The sequence below is a fragment of the Hyperoodon ampullatus genome, assembly GCF_949752795.1.
Source record: "Hyperoodon ampullatus genome assembly, chromosome: 13".
Classification (NCBI taxonomy): domain Eukaryota; kingdom Metazoa; phylum Chordata; class Mammalia; order Artiodactyla; family Ziphiidae; genus Hyperoodon; species Hyperoodon ampullatus.
In genome coordinates this window covers 72,764,542-72,781,823 of record NC_136926.1, presented here as the reverse complement: position 1 = coordinate 72,781,823, position 17,282 = coordinate 72,764,542, and positions in this window count along the sequence as shown.

The following is a 17,282-nucleotide window of genomic DNA, read 5'->3' as shown; positions in this document are numbered from 1 at the left end:
GGGCTGTCAAATCAAGTGAGTGGTAGCTAGTGATGTGCTGGTAGATGTGTAACAAATTTTAAACATTTTTCTCCAGGGGGAAAAAAACACATGATTTGTAATGTTTTCTAATTTCTGTGATGTAAATAGTACTCTCACAATGGCTGACTTCAAGCTACCCAAAGACGTCACTGAATATGAAGGTGGGAGGAGATACATACAATCAGCTCTTGTGAGCTAGTGTAAACTGGCTCCATCACACCACTGGCCATAGCCCAATATTGCATCTTAAGTTATCCAGGATGCGACTTACCTAAGGTGGTCCAGAGCAAAAATATCTGGAAGGAAATGTCTCTTAACTAAAGCCCTTTAGTGAGATCCTAGTGTAAAGCTAGAGAACAATATACATCTCAAGTGCAACAAGGCAGACAGAGTTCCCCAAAAAAGAAATATGATAGATATTATCAAGAGTATTTTAAAAACAGGAATGAATTAGGATAAACATAACCTTGATATTATAAAAAAAAAAAAGTTGGAGTCCTGTCCTCATGATCTGTGGATGGGTGGGGTGGGAGCACATCACAATGATTTAATGGTACATGGCCAAGACAAACTACCTCAGTGTCTACTGTGACAGGATTTTCTCAGCTTTAGATAGGAAGAGTGATATCCAAGTTCTAGGAGGTGTGCTGAGGTTCATTTTGCAATCACAGATAAAATTTCATTTTTGTAAATACTGTTTTTATTTCTAGTGTTTTTTAATTAAAAAGCGATTTTAATATTTTGGCAATGATAATAGTCAGGACAATATTTTGGTTACAAATAATAGAAACCAACTCAACCTAGAAAAATGAGGCATTAATTGGGAGAAAATTGGGGGCACTTCACAGAACAACCAAGGCCCCAGAGGGCAAGGATTCATCTGGGATTCAGAAACAGTTGGTACCAAGAAAATGACAATATCAGGACTGCTGCCTCTTATCTCTGCTGCATCATCAGCTTCATTCCTCCCTCTTCCTACAGAACCCATTTCTCCATACAGTAGAGAACAGAGCTTCTTTCAAACTTTGAAACTTATAGCCACAGGGAAAAGAAATACTGACCCCTTTTAGTTCCAAATCCAAGAATCTTAAAGAAGAGATTTATCATCCCAATGAAGTAACATCTTTCTGCTTGGACCAACCAACTGTGGTCAGGGTGGTAGGATAACATGAGAACCATGTAGGGGGTGGGGAAGTTCCTAGGCAAGAGATGTTGTTGGGCAGGAAATCCATTAGGCATCTACCCTACTTCCTATTTCTACATGTCATAGGATTGGTACACAGTACTAAGGCTCTCCTGATGTGACTCTTAACAAATTATACTCTGTGATGAATAAAGACTATCATAAGACCAAATACTTGTAGTACTCCACCGATTTTTTTAAAGTACTGCTACTGAGTACTGAACCAGTTTTTTCCAAACCTGTTTGGGCATAATGTACAAGGCTTTAAAAAATGTTCAAATTCTCAAGCTGACTCCATTTCTATTTAATTAAAATATTTTAATGTGGACCCAGAAATGTGCTTTAAAACTCCCCAGGTGTTTCTGGTGCAGCCAATCTGATGGTTGTACATTGATCAACATTTGGAAATCCACACTCTGGGCTCTAAGTGTATGTGAATCAGGATCTCAGGGAAAATGAGAGTAAAAAAACCCAAAAAAACAAAAAAACCCCGAGAAGTAGGAGAGAGGATGTAGGGAAGTTTAGAACAGGAAAACTAATTACTCTTTCACATGACAGCCAGAACTCATTACAGGTATACCTTTCCTTAGCCAAAACCCTTAGGGCCAGGTGTGTTTCACAATTCAGAATTTTTTGAATATTAGAGAGAGAACACAGTTGCATATGGCATATATTATCTAATACCCTCAGAGAATCTATGGTAGCACCCCATAATCAAACTTTGATATTTCTGCAGCAAAGTGTATGAATATTTACACCAAGTAGGATAAATAAAATATTATACACAGTCCCATGTCAGTTCTTTTCAGATTTAGCTACTGAATGGCTTCAAGTCAGGTCACTGGCACCAAATGAGTTATGAAAACACTTCCAAGCTGGAGGTATCATATTTCCTGACTTCAAAATATACTACAAAGCTACTGTCATCAAAACAGCTTGGTACTGGCATAAAAACAGACATATATGTATATAACATATATATGTGATATATATATCAGCTGGTATGCCGTAAATATATACAATTTTTATTTGTCAAACAAGAAACGAAGGAAGGAAGGAAGAAAGAAAGAAAATTTTCAGAACTTTTTTTGATTTCCAAATTGTAGTAAAGGATTTAGGGACTTATTTTTAAGTCAGTAAAACTACATTTGAAAGGGATTAGAGAAAGTTAAGACCAACATAGTCAAAAGCAGCTCTTAAGAGAAGCTGGACCATACCTCATCGCCTCCACTCATGTTTCCCTCTAGCTCATCCTCCACTTTGCCACCAGAATGGCTCAGGATCATCTCTGCTTAGACTCACCCTCCATCACCCTAAGAATACACCCACTCTCCACACATGGTCTCCTTAGCAGCATCCCTCATGACCTTGACTCTTCTCCTGGAGTCTTGTCTCACTTATCCCCCTGTCACTTTATCTTCTAGTCTTATGCCAATATGACTTTGCATATGCTCCTTCCTCTTCCTTGCACATCCTCTTCCCTTCTTGTTTACCTGGGAAACTCCTAATTATATCTCAAAAACCCTCCTTGAGTGTTGTCTCCTCCATGAAGCCTTTCCTGAACCTTCCAACCCCATCCCACCAAATGGTAAGCTTCTCCTTCTGCTACACCCTTTCTCTACATTGTCTCACCTCGATTACTGCCCTGAAAAATGGTATATTAGATTATTTACTTTCTTGTCTTCCTTTTGAAGGCAAGGAGGACTTTTTGTCTCTATACCCCAGTGCCAAGGACAGAGCCTGGGATATGCAGTAGATGCTCAATAAATATCACTAAGATTGAGTTCTCCTTTGAGGTTGAAATTAGAGGGTTCAAAGGTATACTATGGATCCCCAATAATAGGGGCCACTGAGAATTGCAATAGGTTTCTGTGTAAGTGTATCTCAAATTCAAGGAAGCCTAATAGAAAATATTTATTGAGCACTTGCTTTGTGCCAGGCATCATCTCATTCCCACAATACTTCCATGAGGTCAGTACTGTTCTTATCCTCATTTTTCAAAAGATGAAACTGAGACTTTAAAAGGTTAAGAAATGTGCACCATGTCACAAAGCTAGAAAATGGTCAAGGTGGAATTTAAGCCACCTCCCAAAGATGCCATTTTGATGCCTATCATGGGCATCAAAACAACTTTTCCCTCAGACCTTGCTCTCAACAAGCCTCCACATGGGTGGAGGAAAGGTTTGTCCTGTACTGGTAGGGTTTAAGGTGTTGGAGAAGGTCCACTGGCCGAATAAATATTTTCCAGCTGGTGTCAAAGTTGTTACTATTAGTGATTTAATCTTTGAAGGGAATAACAGAGTAAGCTCCTAAGACTTCACAGTATGAATGACATTCATACTGACGTATCGCCATTGTAAAAGGAAGGTAGTCACAAGGGCTTTGGGGCACGAGCAAGGGAGGTGAAAGTAAAGATAGGGGAGTTATCACTGAAAACACTGGAGGTGGGGGAGAGCTGGACAGCAAAGATCAACTTCGCTCATTTTACAGTTTGGCTTCTGGACCACTCGGATCTTGTCATTTGCCGCAGGGAATTTCTCTGGCCACTGGGCGTATCAGGCACAAAGCTAGAAGCCCCTGCTAAGAATAGAACGACATAGAGAAAGAACCGACTCCTCCAGAATGGACTTTAAGTGTCTTTATTATGTTCCAAGCAGTTCATCCATATTGTGGGCTTTCTCCATCAAGCAAGAGCCTTCCTTCAGAACGAACTAGGTCCCAAATCCACCCAGAAGGATTCAGCCAGAAGGTCGAAGCGTGTGTCCGCACTAGACTCACCCTATCTCACAAAACCATTTTTCTTTTACTTTACAAGGCCATGCGTCTGGTTTTCTTGCTTCTCTTATCACTGCTCCCAGGCCGTCTTCCCAGGAATCACTCTCTGTTTCCCACTGTCTGACTTCTTAACCTCAGTATTTCTGCCTTCTCCCTTTGCTCTCTGAAGGAAACTGAAGTCTCAGATTTCACCTCTGCTGAAGCCTGACATCTTTTCAGCACCTATCAGAGCATCCAAGAATTCTTCAGACTCTAGTTTCCTCCAGCACATGTGCTTGTCAGCAGCCATCGTGAAACGGCATCCAGCTCAGGGCAACACTAGGAAGCTATTCAGAGTGGTCCCTCATCCGGGCTGCATGTACCCGGTGCAGATTCACCTGTGTGTAGTGCAGGTTTTAGATACACCCGAAGGCTTTGCCTTTGTTCAGTCAAGTGGGGGTCACCACCCAGCTCTGCCCTGTTCACCCAACGTGCCCTATTTATAAAGAAAATGCCTCTTTGCACTTTTAAAAAGAGATACTCGCAGTTGAGTGTCTCAACATGGAATGCTCCCCATGCCAAAATTAGATGGGAGAAGAATTAAAGAGAAGGGCTAATTACTTTCTCCTGGGAAGTGCAGCAGGGCAGCAAATATCAAATTTGGACCTTACTAAGCTAGTATGTTGGTGCCTCTGTTCTCCTGAATTGCAGGTGTTGAGCTGGAAGGAGTCCGGAGTTCTGGCCCCCTCATGTCACAAAAAGGCTGCGCAAAGCCACCCAGGCAGTTAGTGGCAGAGCTTGTGTTAGACCCCCGGTGTCTGACTCCCTGGCCAATATCCTTCCAACCATGTGCCCGAATTTCTCATTTTGAAAACCAAGAACGCGAGGATCCCTTCATGAAAGTCATTCTCCCAAGGCTTAGAGAGGAAAGAGCCCCTGGAGAAGGGCCTTCTCCTCCAGGACCCCTGGTGGGACTCGAAGGGATAGAAACATGAGAACCTCCTCCAGGAGACCACACGTGGGGTCACCCTCCCTACCAGACATCCATCCGGGGGGATGGGAGATGAGACAGAGAGTGGGGCACAGAGGTTTGACCTTCGACCTGAGAGCTGGGGGAAACCAGGGAAGTATTGTGAAGCTTGGGGCACCCGATAGGGTGACACCGGACAGCACTGGAGAAAGGGGGGAGGGTGGCTGGAGCTGGCCAGATGCGTGGGATGCAGAGCGGGTAGGATATGCAGGGTCCCTGCCAAGGAAGGGGGCAAAGTGAAGCCCCACCTGGGCTCTGTGATGAGGCTCAGTGCCCCTGCCTCGGGCTGAGTGGATGTGGAGCACCTTCCTGCTGAAGTAAAGGGAAGCGAGGCCAAGGGCTCGGGGTGGTGGGGGCGGGGTGGGGGAGGGGCAGATCCTGAGATATTGCAAAGCCCAGAGCGATCAGCAGAACACAACACGTCGTGGAGGGAAAGAGGGCAAAGTGGGAGGGAAGGCAGGCTTCGTGCTGCAGGAGCCCTGAAAACAGATGGCCAGACTTGCCTTCTCTTCCCGCAGCCCTTTTCCGGAGGGTATTTGAGAGCAAGACGGAGCGCACCTTCCGCATCTCCCCGTGTGGAACACCTGCCTTCTCTCCTTCTCTCCCTTCCTCTTTCCCTCCCTCCCCCTCGCCACCACCCCTCCCTCTTCGACGGCTGATTACACCCTGGAGCAGCTGTGTTTTATTTCGCCCTCTCCAATTTTCTCATTATCAACATTTAGCGGCGTCTCCTCCCCATGCAAGTGGTGGTACCCCCTGACCCAGGTATAAAAGGGGCACAAGAAGCCCATCTTTCCTGGGGACAACCGCTGTGGCACCTCTCTGCAAAAGGCTACTTCAGATGATGCCTGCTAGCAATTTGCAGTATGTGTGTAGCGGGGGAAGAGGGGCTGCTGGTTTGAATATTGTTGCTGGTTTGCTCCGGGGAAGTCTTGGTTTTCCTTTCCCTTCCCCTCCCTGGCCCTGCTCTAGACGGGAATATTCCTTTCCTGGGGCACCTTTACTCTCCACCCCACTCCGCTGCTCCCCCTGCCCCCCACCCCAGCACTGCAGGATTGTAAGTCATGAAGGAAAGCTTCAAGGTTGAAGGATGAGAGAACTTTCACTGTTTTTGTCCCAGTATCTCTCCTGACATCTGTGTAGTCAACCATTCCGCTCTCCTTGAATTGCCTTTGCAAAATGCAAACTCATGAGCCAGGAATGTCACTCAAACCTTTCAGCACTTACCTTTATGAAGTTGTTAGCTTCAGCCCCCATCAAGGTCCTGAAGACCTGGGACTTAAGCTTCCAGCTTCCGGCTGGTACTAGGAGGTCCTTAGTAGCACCTGCCTAATACTGAAGGTGAAGCCGGAGAGAAAATGGTAAAGAAACAATAGCACACATTATCACGATGCCTAGGACCACCGGCCCAGCCCTGGCCTTTCCCCTAAGACATGGACATTTCTGTATCTGCGTCTATTCTCTTTCAAAATGAGTCATTGCTTCCTTGGCTGGTAATGCCACAGAACACTTTTCTCCTTCTGCTGTGCGTCAGGGGCAACTGTTGATAACTCCATCTCCCAAGAGGTTCAAATCGCTCCACTGCCCCGCGAGAAGAAATATCGTTCTGAAGCTTGGGTTTGGGAATGAGACAGACTTGGCATCTAATGTCAACTTTGCCCATTGGAGTAACCAAGCCACCATTTTCTCACGTGGAAAATGAGAAGCATGACACCTACTCCCCAAGCTGCTGGGAAGAAGACAGACTTTTAAAAAAGAAAGAACCCTCATCTGGGTCTTGAGGTTCCTCTTCTAAGTCTAGCGTGTTATAGGTGCACAAAAGTATCACATCAATGACTAAGAATGTAGTAGGGCTTCAGAAAATAAAAATAGAATTTTTAGCATAGGAAACACAATCCATTCATCCCAGTGTTTTTGTTAAACTCTGTACAAATGATGCTGGGAAGCAGCCATGGGGGGACTGATCCTCGATGGAGGGTCAGAGCAGAAGATTCTCACCAATGCTCTTCCTCTGTTGGTTTTGCAGTTGCCTCCCAGCATCCAGGCCCAGCCCCATCATGGTGCAGCAACCTTGATGTTCAACCAGGTGCCCTTCCCCTTACCATGGTGACTGATTTAGCTAATGCAGTTTCATCCATCCAGTGTCTGACATTACCCTGCCCACAGGGGTTGGTTCAGGGTGGTCCGTCAACCCAAACCTCATGCTTCCTGTTCCGCAGTTGTGGACAACCAGTTGCTAGACCTGAATAAAGACACAGCTGGCCCCAGCTGCTGCTGGCTACCAGGCGGGAAGCCAGCCTTTAGATGGCATCGATTCCCAGTGGCAGAGAAAGAGAACAAAGAACCTGGGTCCCTGGGAGAACAGGGACCTGGCTCCATCTGAGCTGCTGGATCAACCATTCCTGAAGCCGTCCACCTCTGGAACTTTCAGCTACGGGAGCCTACACAGTCACTTCTCGTTTACACCAATTCAACTGAGAGTTTCTTTTATTTGCAACCAAAAACATCCTCTCACGTGTGATTCTGATACCGATGTATCCCCTACACTTTAGGCTCAGGTATCAGAGTCTCTTAACTGGGTTGGGTAACCTACCTCCCATCTGTGTGTCTTGCCCCACCACCTGTTTGCTGAGCTGTTTCACCCAGAACTAGGTCTCAGGTTCTGAATTCCAACTTGAATCTTCATTGTGTGCCAGGCCCTATAGTGGGCACTAGGAATAGGAAAGAAAGCAAGAACTTCATCCCTAAATGGCATCTTGACACCGTTTGCAACTTACTCATGTCAGGTGTGTTTCATCTGTGAATTCCTCCATGGGAATGTTTGTGTTTGCAAAAGGGTATTGCTGTGGAGATTTTGCCTGAAGTTCTCAAGAACTCCATGAGAGTTGAGAACTTTAGCTGGTGGCAAACACACCGGAGCCCACCTTCCCTTCTTGAGGAAGCTCACGTGGAGCGGGGAAGGCACTAGTGAGCCGTGGGCATCACAGAGGGCAGGCAAAGCTGCGCGAATCAGGCTGTAAATTCAACCCCGTTACACACCAACCTGTGTGGTGAGCCCTGAGGTCTAGGAAGGGAGGGAAGCCTCCAGTCCTCAGATGGGTTTCTCAGCACATCTCCCTTTTCACATAAGACTGCCTTCAGCAATTGCTGAAGCCCAAATATATATAAAACACTGACTATAAAACACCGACTCTGGACTCATGTCCATTAGGAGTAGGTTTCAAAGATGGGAGGTCTAGGCAAAGTTCCAGAAACCTAATATCCACGGGTTTGCAGTTTTACAATTTGGTCAGCGTTCAATTTTTCTGGCTCCCTCTGCTTTGCTCTCAGAGCTGTCTGCATCTCTCCATCAGCACGCATCCCAGCCTGTCAGGCGGGACTGTGACTTGTATGCCTGTCCACTTGGCCAAACTGTACTGTCCTTGAGAGAAGGAAGGGCTGACACAGAAGTGACACCAGCAAACACTGACCTGGTGCTTACTTTGCACCAGGCAATGTTCTAGGCACTCTACCCATATTTAATCCCCACCACAGTCTTTTAAGATGATTATATTATCTCCATTTTACAGTTGAGAAAACGGAGGCGCCTAAAGTTTAAATATAGTCACTTGGCCGTGACCTTCACATGGCTAAGAAGGGACAGAGATAGGATTCAAACAGGCAGTTGGATTTGGGGGTTCTTGCTCTTAACCCCAGTGCTACCATACTTATTTGTAGACAGTGCAAGTGTGTGGGATGAAATTAAAGTTAACAGTGGAGATGTTTATAACAGATATTAACAGCAACAGTTCATGATTTTCTGATGTCCCCTGGCCTCACTGTTCAGGAGATTCTGAACCCCAGAAGGAGAGGCAATTCAGGAGCAAGAAACTGGGAGTAACCTTCTTAGAAAAGAGCTGTCTCTTTAAACGAACGTTTCTCTTGGACCCTTTCCATGCCTATCGTGGAAGCCAGGGCACTCCAAGTACATCAAGTCTAATATTCTTATACTCACTGCAAAACTCTGACCTTGGGCACGTTACCTGACCTCCTTGGACACCCATTTTCTGTAATACGGTGTGGCGGTTTTAAATCATGGTCACAAAGCCTTGGACATCCATCTGTGGAGGGATGGAATCTAGGTCCTCACTCTTGAATCTGTGGTTGGGGAAGGTGGCTTCTGACTGCTCTGACCAAAGCACTGGGACAGAAATGACATGAGGTGACTTTGAGGCTAGATATGAAGGACATACAGCTTCCACTTTGGTGGCCCGGAGCCCTCATTTTGGAGCCCTCAACCTCTATACCAGAAGTTTGATTGCCCTGAGACCACCATGCTGGGGGCGCCACATGGCAGCACTCTGGTTGACAGTGCCAACTAAGACTGTCCTTCAGCCAGGCCGGTGGCCATCTTGTAAATGAATCCTCCAGCCCCGGCTCTTCCAGCCCACCACTTTGAGTCATTTCCAGCCATTTGAGTCTACCTAGCTGAGAACCCAACATCATGGTGTAACAAAGAAACATCCTCACAGCTTCCTGTCCCACAGAATCTATGAGCATCATAAATGGTCGCTGTTTATGAAACCAAGTTTGGAGTTAGATAACTAGGAGACATGGGAACAATATTACATATGTGTTAAGATTAGGTGAAACAACATGGGAATGCACCTGATGTAGGGACTAACTGTAATGTAGTTTTTTGTTTGTTTGTTTGTTTGTTTGCGATACGCAGGCCTCTCACTGTTGTGGCATCTCCCGTTGTGGCCTCTCCCGTTGCGGCCTCTCCCGTTGCGGAGCACAGGCTCCGGACGTTCAGGCTCAGAGGCCGTGGCTCATGGGCCCAGCCACTCCGCGGCATGTGGGATCTTCCCAGACCGGGGCACGAACCCGTGTCCCCTGCATCGGCAGGCAGACTCTCAACCACTGCGCCACCAGGGAAGCCCCTAGTTTTTTTTTAAATACTGTCTTGACCCAGTTTTAAGGTCCTGACTAGAGGCTGGTCAGTTTCCCTTCTTGAGCAGCCAGTTAAATCCACAGGCCCAGCCACTTTCCTCGTCGGGGTCTTATAGTCCAGGCTACTATATACCTGCTTTAATCACCCCAGGGCCAACCCCTGTGCCCCAGAGCCTGCTGGAAGGATACAAACTAGCCAACTCTAACCCTGTTTACCCTGCCTCGCCCATTCCTTCCTCCAGAAACTACAATAAATTTCCTCCCCACAGCTGCCCTCCCTGTGTCTGCCTTGCAAAAGACCCCAGGGCTACCCCTGAGGGTTTCCATGCGGTGGACTCCATACCCCACCCCCAGGGAGCTGGGAGTAACCAAACCATAAAACTCTTTCCGGTTTCTCTCTCTTTGATCTGCATCTGGCCTCACCATACCTGACCCAAGGTAACATGGCTAAAACAGTGATAGACTAAGTCATCGATCTGGGTTACTTTCTCTTCCTTTGCCCCTTCCTACCATTTTAAAATTTTCATTATTAACAAATGACTACATTTCTGAGAAAGTAAATATAATCAACTTGATGGGAAGACAAAATAGGAGACAAGAAGGTGATGCAGTAGAAGGCTGAGGGACAAAGATGGAACCGACGCCATGGACAGGGGGCTGGCTCGGAGCTTTGGAAACCACAGTGATGGGATGGGGGCAGGCAAGGTGGTCACAGGCAGATGATCTGGGGGTCCCTAATGGACTAGGGACTCTGTCGTGTGTGCTGTGTGAGGGATAAACTGTCTGGAAAACTTCGTTTCCTTCACATTGGGAATGTCACCTAGCCCTGGGGTCATCCACTGCCTACGCAAGTGCTTCTTAAACTCTCATGTGCATGTGGATCCCCTGTGGAACCCCCTAAAATGCAGCTTCTCTGCATTAGGTCCAGAATGGGGTCTGATGAGTTTCCACATTGCTGTCAAGCTCCCAGGGGAGGACGAGGCTGTGGGTTTAAGACCTCACTTTGAGCAGCCAGGACCTGCGAACCTTCAGGACCCAGGGCATCAGAGCCAAAGGGCCTGGGAGGACCCTTTGGGTCTGTTTTCTCTGAAGCAGGGTGTTTTCAGCTCTGAGGAAACTTTCCATTGTCCCTAGATCACCCCACAGCCATGTGAACATGGAGGAAGGTCTGACTGCCACCTCCTCCTCCCCGCCCTCCCCCAGCAGTGGAGGGTAAAGGAGACCTTGGGGGTTTGGCTGTTTCTCTCTGACCCGGCAGTGGGGACACAGGGCCCCAGTTTCTTCCCATGTGCCCATCTAAGGATGCCCTTCCAGCCCCCAGTCTCTCTTCCCAGGGCTGGCTTTCCAGGTGAGGATGGAGTGACAAGGACTCCAAATCCTCCCCCAAATCATTCTGAATTTCTTTAATTGCCTGACTCCTAGAAGTCATTTTCCATTTTTTACTGGGCTTAGAGTTAACTAATATTAAGCAAATGTGAGATTCCAGTTCTGCCTCGTGCCCCTGTGGCTTGGTGGATTTGGAGACAGGGGTAAAGAAAAGAATGTGTCCAGATGCCTAGGGAAGAAGGAGGTTTGATTGTCAGGTGACAGTTAGGGCTTACTGGCAGAGGTCCCCAACTATACCCGTAGAATCAAGGGACTAGTTCCAACAAGAATGAAAGTTTACTGGCTCAATGAGAAAAGGTATGGCTAAGGAGGTTTGGAGAAACCATTTAGAGGAGTCTTCAGAGAAATCTATTGAAAGCATTCTGCCCCCTGTTCCATGAGCAGTTCTACAAGCTTTCCTATTCTCCCGCCAGGAGATGGTCGATGCCATGGGTGGCAACTGGAATGGGTCTTGCATTTCTTTACAGCCCCTGCTGCAGTGGTTCTCAAACTTTGCCATGAGGGAGAACTCTTGGTGATGCAGGAAAAGCCCAAGAAATAATTTTTTTAGTGTAAATAAAACTAATTTTATTCATAATTTTCTTTAACTAATTCAGATATCTTACCCACCTCATCTCAAACGGCCACCCTGTCATATTTTCATTGCCCTGTGTTAACTATCCGCCAAGACCTAAACTAGCAGATATTTCTCTTGTTTATGTGTTTGTGCGTTTCTTGTCTGTCTCTCTAGCACACGGGTTTTTAACCTTTATTTGCATAACTCAGTCTTCTCTCCCTCGTCTTTGCTGCACGCAATGCTCACCCCCTCTTCTCCAGCCCTGCCCTCCAGGTGGAGGTGGTGGGACCACGCGTTGCTTTGCCTCCAGTTACCCTAGTTCCCCTTTACTTCATCTGCATGTGAGTTTCCTCACAGGATCATTATCTTCAGGTTAGAACCTCATTGCCAATTGGCAGTGTGGGTGGTACATGGGTAGTTTAGCCTTCACCCAAATTTACCTCTCCTTGATCAAACGCTACTAGTGTCCTCAGTTCCCCTTAATCCTTCACTTGGGACAATGCAAAACATTTTACACGTCAACCTTTCCCACCTCTACCGGCATCAGCTCACATCGACCCCACATTCCTTCCTAAAGTGGCTGCCTTGACTCATTTTATTTTTACTGAATCAACATGATATTTCCTTCCTCCAATACAATAGATTCCAATGCTGAGGAATACTGCCCATTCAACAACCAGGAAGCTCGACCAGGGTCTGGTACACTGTTGCCATCTGACACACAAGGGTGGGTAGCAAATTAGAAAAGGATAAGAGAGGCCCAAGGGATAATAGACAAGTTGCAAGAATTAGCACTGGGGAGAGAGGATCTCGGTGAATTGAGCACTGAAGTTGGAGTTGGAGACAGAAGAAAAAAAACCCAGGGAGAGAGTGAAATAGAAAACTAGACTAAGGATTATTTCCCTATTCCCAGTCTCAGACTATGATTTCTCTTAGTTAAGGTCTTTTAGTTGTGATAGGAAACAACTCAAATAAGCTTAAGCATGGGGGAGGGGTAATTACAAGGATACAGGATATATACAAGGATATATCTCTCAGAACCCAAGGATGGACATGCCCCTTCCCCGAGGGGCCAGAATCAGAATATTTCACTCCTGGGTATATATCTGAAAAGAACAAACACACTAATTCTAAACGTTACATGCACCCCAATGTTCATCATAGCATTATTTACCATTGCTAAGATATGGAAACAACCTAAGTGTCCATCCACAGATAAATAAATAAAGAAGATGTGAGATATATACATCTCCAAAGGAATACTACTCAGCCATAAAAAAGAACGAAACTTTGCCATTTGCAACAATGTGGATGGACTTGGAGGGCATTAGGCTAAGTGAAATAAGTCAGACAGAGAGAGACAAATACTGTAAGATATCACTTATATGTGGAATCTATCAAATACAACAAACTAGTGAATATAACAAAAAGCAGCAGATTCACTGATGTAGAGAACAAACTAGTGGTTATCAGTGGGAGGGAGGGGCTTTATAGGGGTGGAGGAGTGGGAGGTACAAACTATTAGGTGTAAGGTTACAAGGATGTACAACATGGGAATATAACCAAGATTTTGTAATAACTGTAAATGGAGTGTAACCTTTAAAAATTGTATAAAAATTAAAATTTTTTAAATAAAAATTTAAAAAATAAAGATGATATGCAGAATTAAAAAAAAAAAAAAAAAAAGAGCCCAGGCAGGAACCCTCCAGCACTCACGCTTTCTCCCCTCTGCCTCTTGCCTCACATCTGCCTCATTCCTCTCCCTCCCTCCCTCTCTCTCTCTCTCTCTCTCTCTCTCTCTCTCTCTCTCTCTCTCCCTTCCCCAGTTGTCTCTGCTTCCCTGCCTGAATCGGGCAGATGAGGAACTTCACACCTCTTGGCATAACATGTGTGCACAGTCCCGGGGCTAACCAACACTTCTGAGCCCCAATTCTACATTTCTCGACTGTCCTAGTTTCTACCAGCCATGACTAGGCAAGACATCTCAGGGATATAGAGTGAGCCTGGCCAGATCACCAAAGGTGTATTCACCCCTCCTTCAGAACAAGGGGCTCAGATGGCTGTTCCTGAGTTTTCCTTTTTCTCACATCTCTGTCACAACCACTTCCTTCCCTTTCTTTCATTTTCTGTTCATTGTGTTCAGCCTCTTGTTACTGTCCTTCTTTTCAGAACCTAGGGCACAAGGTTACCTAGAAAATGTCACTTTCATTAAAGGCAGCCATCACAGCTTAGGACAGTCCACATCTGAGTGCCTATCCCCTGTATTTACTGTTTCATTTGCAAAAAGAAAAAAAAAAGCCAGTCGACCAGGAAGCCACACTTTCCCTCTTTCTCTCCTTCTTTGTTCCTGCTCTAGCCTGTGCAACTCATATTAATACCCTTTAATGAAAGCAACCACTGAAAAGTTCTCCTGGTGTAGTTAAGACAGGTTAATAATTGTCCTGCCACAATGTGAGGGCATCTATGATGAACGTGGGGCGGATGAAAATGTAAAACAATCAATGTTTTCCATTTTCTAGTTCATTCATTCATTCTATATCTCAATCTTCCAGTTGAACAGTCAATTCACCGACTTCTGTGTTTTCATCTTCTTGCTGTCTTGTTCACATTGTATAATGAAGGAACGAGAGACGGCAAAGGACAATTAGTATAATGAACCACTGGTGTATAAAACGGGAGGGAAGAGCAGGGAAAGGTTATGCGGCAGGAACATGTGAGAAACCAGAATGTTAGATGCGGTCTGAGAAAATCAGAAGCCTGGGGGTGAGAAGCATGAGGCCAGAAGAATGCAGAAGTTATGTTTCCTAGTAAAAACAGGAGCTAGACAGTGAATTTAAGAATGATTTTGTGAAGGTCCTATATCGATTACTGATCACTGTCCTATGCCAGTAACAAACAACCCAAGGCTTCAATCACATACAGCAGTAACACTTGCTCATATTCAAGTGTCTGCAGTCAGCTGAGGGCCAGCTCCGGGGCTCTGCTGAGCTGCTAATGCCTCACATGTCAGGGTTGGCTGGTGGTCAGCTGATCTTAGCCGGCCTCCTCCAGGCAGTTCAACTGGCTTGCTCCTGTGTTTGCTGACATCCCACTGGCCAAAGCAAGTTACATGGCTGAGCCCAGTGTTAAAGGCTGGGGCAGGTCAGGGAAGGGACTCAAATTCACACGTGGCAAAGGGTATGAACTGAGGCCATTGTTGCAATCAAGCACAATGACCATACTTAGCAAAAGTTCGAGGGCAGCTGCTTCATCAGCAATGATCACTTCTCTGAGTCTCTAATCTTTGGGCTCTCAGCTGGGCCTGAGAACATGGTCATTAAATACACCCCTGATGGGCATAGACATCCTATGCAGCTGGAGGAGCTGGACGCCAGCGAGCACTACGCCAGCAGTGTGCAGATGGCCGGGACAGCAGCATCTGTGTGGAGACTGTGGATTTGCCTTCACTTTGTAGCTTCAGGTTTATGGCTTCAGAGACCCCAAAGACCTCTCCCTTTTAGATGAGGGTATGCTTCTCCTGGGGGCTGGTGGAGTTATATTGTGCTCAACCACATGGTCCCAAGAACATTAATGACTAGCCTTGAAACAATGTATATTTCCATTTTCCTCTCCAAACAAATAAACACATGAAACATATTTATAAGACATGGTATTCAAAAAACGTTGTGGTTCCTTCTTACATAACCTTACCCCTGACTTTTATCAACAACTGACCCAAATGCTTTTTAAAAGTGTACCATAGTTCCCTTCTAGAGGGTATAATCCTTTCAGGTCAGCCCACACCTGGAAGACTTCAGGTTAGTATTAAAATATCTGTGTGTTTCTTTTCTTCACCTATTATGATTCCTTTCCTCTTAAGTCACATATTTAGGTGTTTTTTTGTTTTTTGTTTTCTTTTTGCGGTACATGGGCCTCTCACTGCTGTGGCCTCTCCCGTTGCGGAGCACAGGCTCCGGACGTGCAGGCTCAGCGGCCATGGTTCACGGGCCCAGCCGCTCTGCGGCATGTGGGATCTTCCCGGACCGGGGCACGAACTCGTGTTCCCTGCATCAGCAGGTGGACTCTCAACCACTGCGCCACCTGGGAAGCCCAATATATTTAGGTTTTTGAACTAATTTTTAAATTGCCTTTTGTCTATACAATGGAATATTATTTGTCATTTAAAAATTTTAAAATACTGCTCCACACTACACCATGGATGAGCCCCAAGAACACTGTGAGAAATGAAAGAAATCAGTCACAAAGGACTACAATTCTGCTTATGTGAAATGCCCAGAATAGCTAAACCTACAGCAACAGAAAGTAGCTTTGTGGCTTCCTAGGGCTGGGGGAGATGGGGAGGTTGGGGAGCAATGGTCAAGAAATATGGAGCCTCTTTCTGGGATAATGAAAATATTCTAAAATTGATTGCGGTGATGGAAGCACAACTCTGTGAACATACTAAAAGCCACTGAATTGTACACTTTAAATAAATGAATTGTTCTGTAAAAAGTCTCAATACAACTGTTTTGGTTTTTTAAAAGTTATCCTTTCTAAGAGTCCAGATCAACTGATGCGTCCATGGCAATTCTGTATGCCCTTTTGGTACCTTTTCTGTTATGTAGCTGAAGAAAAAAGGAGGGAAAGTGTCACATTGAACATTTATACAATAAGAAAGCAAAATCTGCCATGAATATTTTTGTGTTGGGAAGGAGTAATGTTCCATTTAAAAATTTTAAACCATTTATTGCCTGTTTGACACGGTGACTCTGGCACAAATGTCCAGAAATCTAACATCACCTATGGAGCTTCCTTCTGGCTGCATTTTGAAATGCTAAGTGCTTCAAGGCCACCAGAACTCTTATGAGGAAACCGACTCCATAGAGGTTTGTGTATCACTGACAATTTAGAAAAATCATTTGCCAAGAAGACACATTTGCCTTGATTATATTGCACATCCTTTTTTTCCCATCTGCTCTTTTCTCACTTCACTCATTAAAAGGTTGATTTGAAAGAGGGTTGATATATCCAAAGCCTTCTGTGGCCCACAGCCATTTCTTTCTCTCTCTCTCTCTTTTTTCTTTTTTGTTTCCTTCTCCCAACTCTACACCCCTTTTTTTCTTATTCAAAAGAGCAATTCCAATCTTTTTGGTTATGATATTTACAGTTTACTGATAATGGACCCTAAGCTATAGATTAAATAAATGTCTATTCAGGAATTACCTGAGACTTGAACATTATTTCAAATAACATGATTACCTCCAGAATAACATGATTGAGAAACACTGCCAAGAGTGGGGGGGGACGCAAGGGTAGAAGAGTTTGAAAGTTTGAAGGGAATGGCAAAGTCCTGAATGAGTGATTTTGAAGAGCGAAAGAGTGAGAGATGGTTGGAGAAACACCATAGGATTGCTGTTTTTATACTTTGGAGATTAATCCTT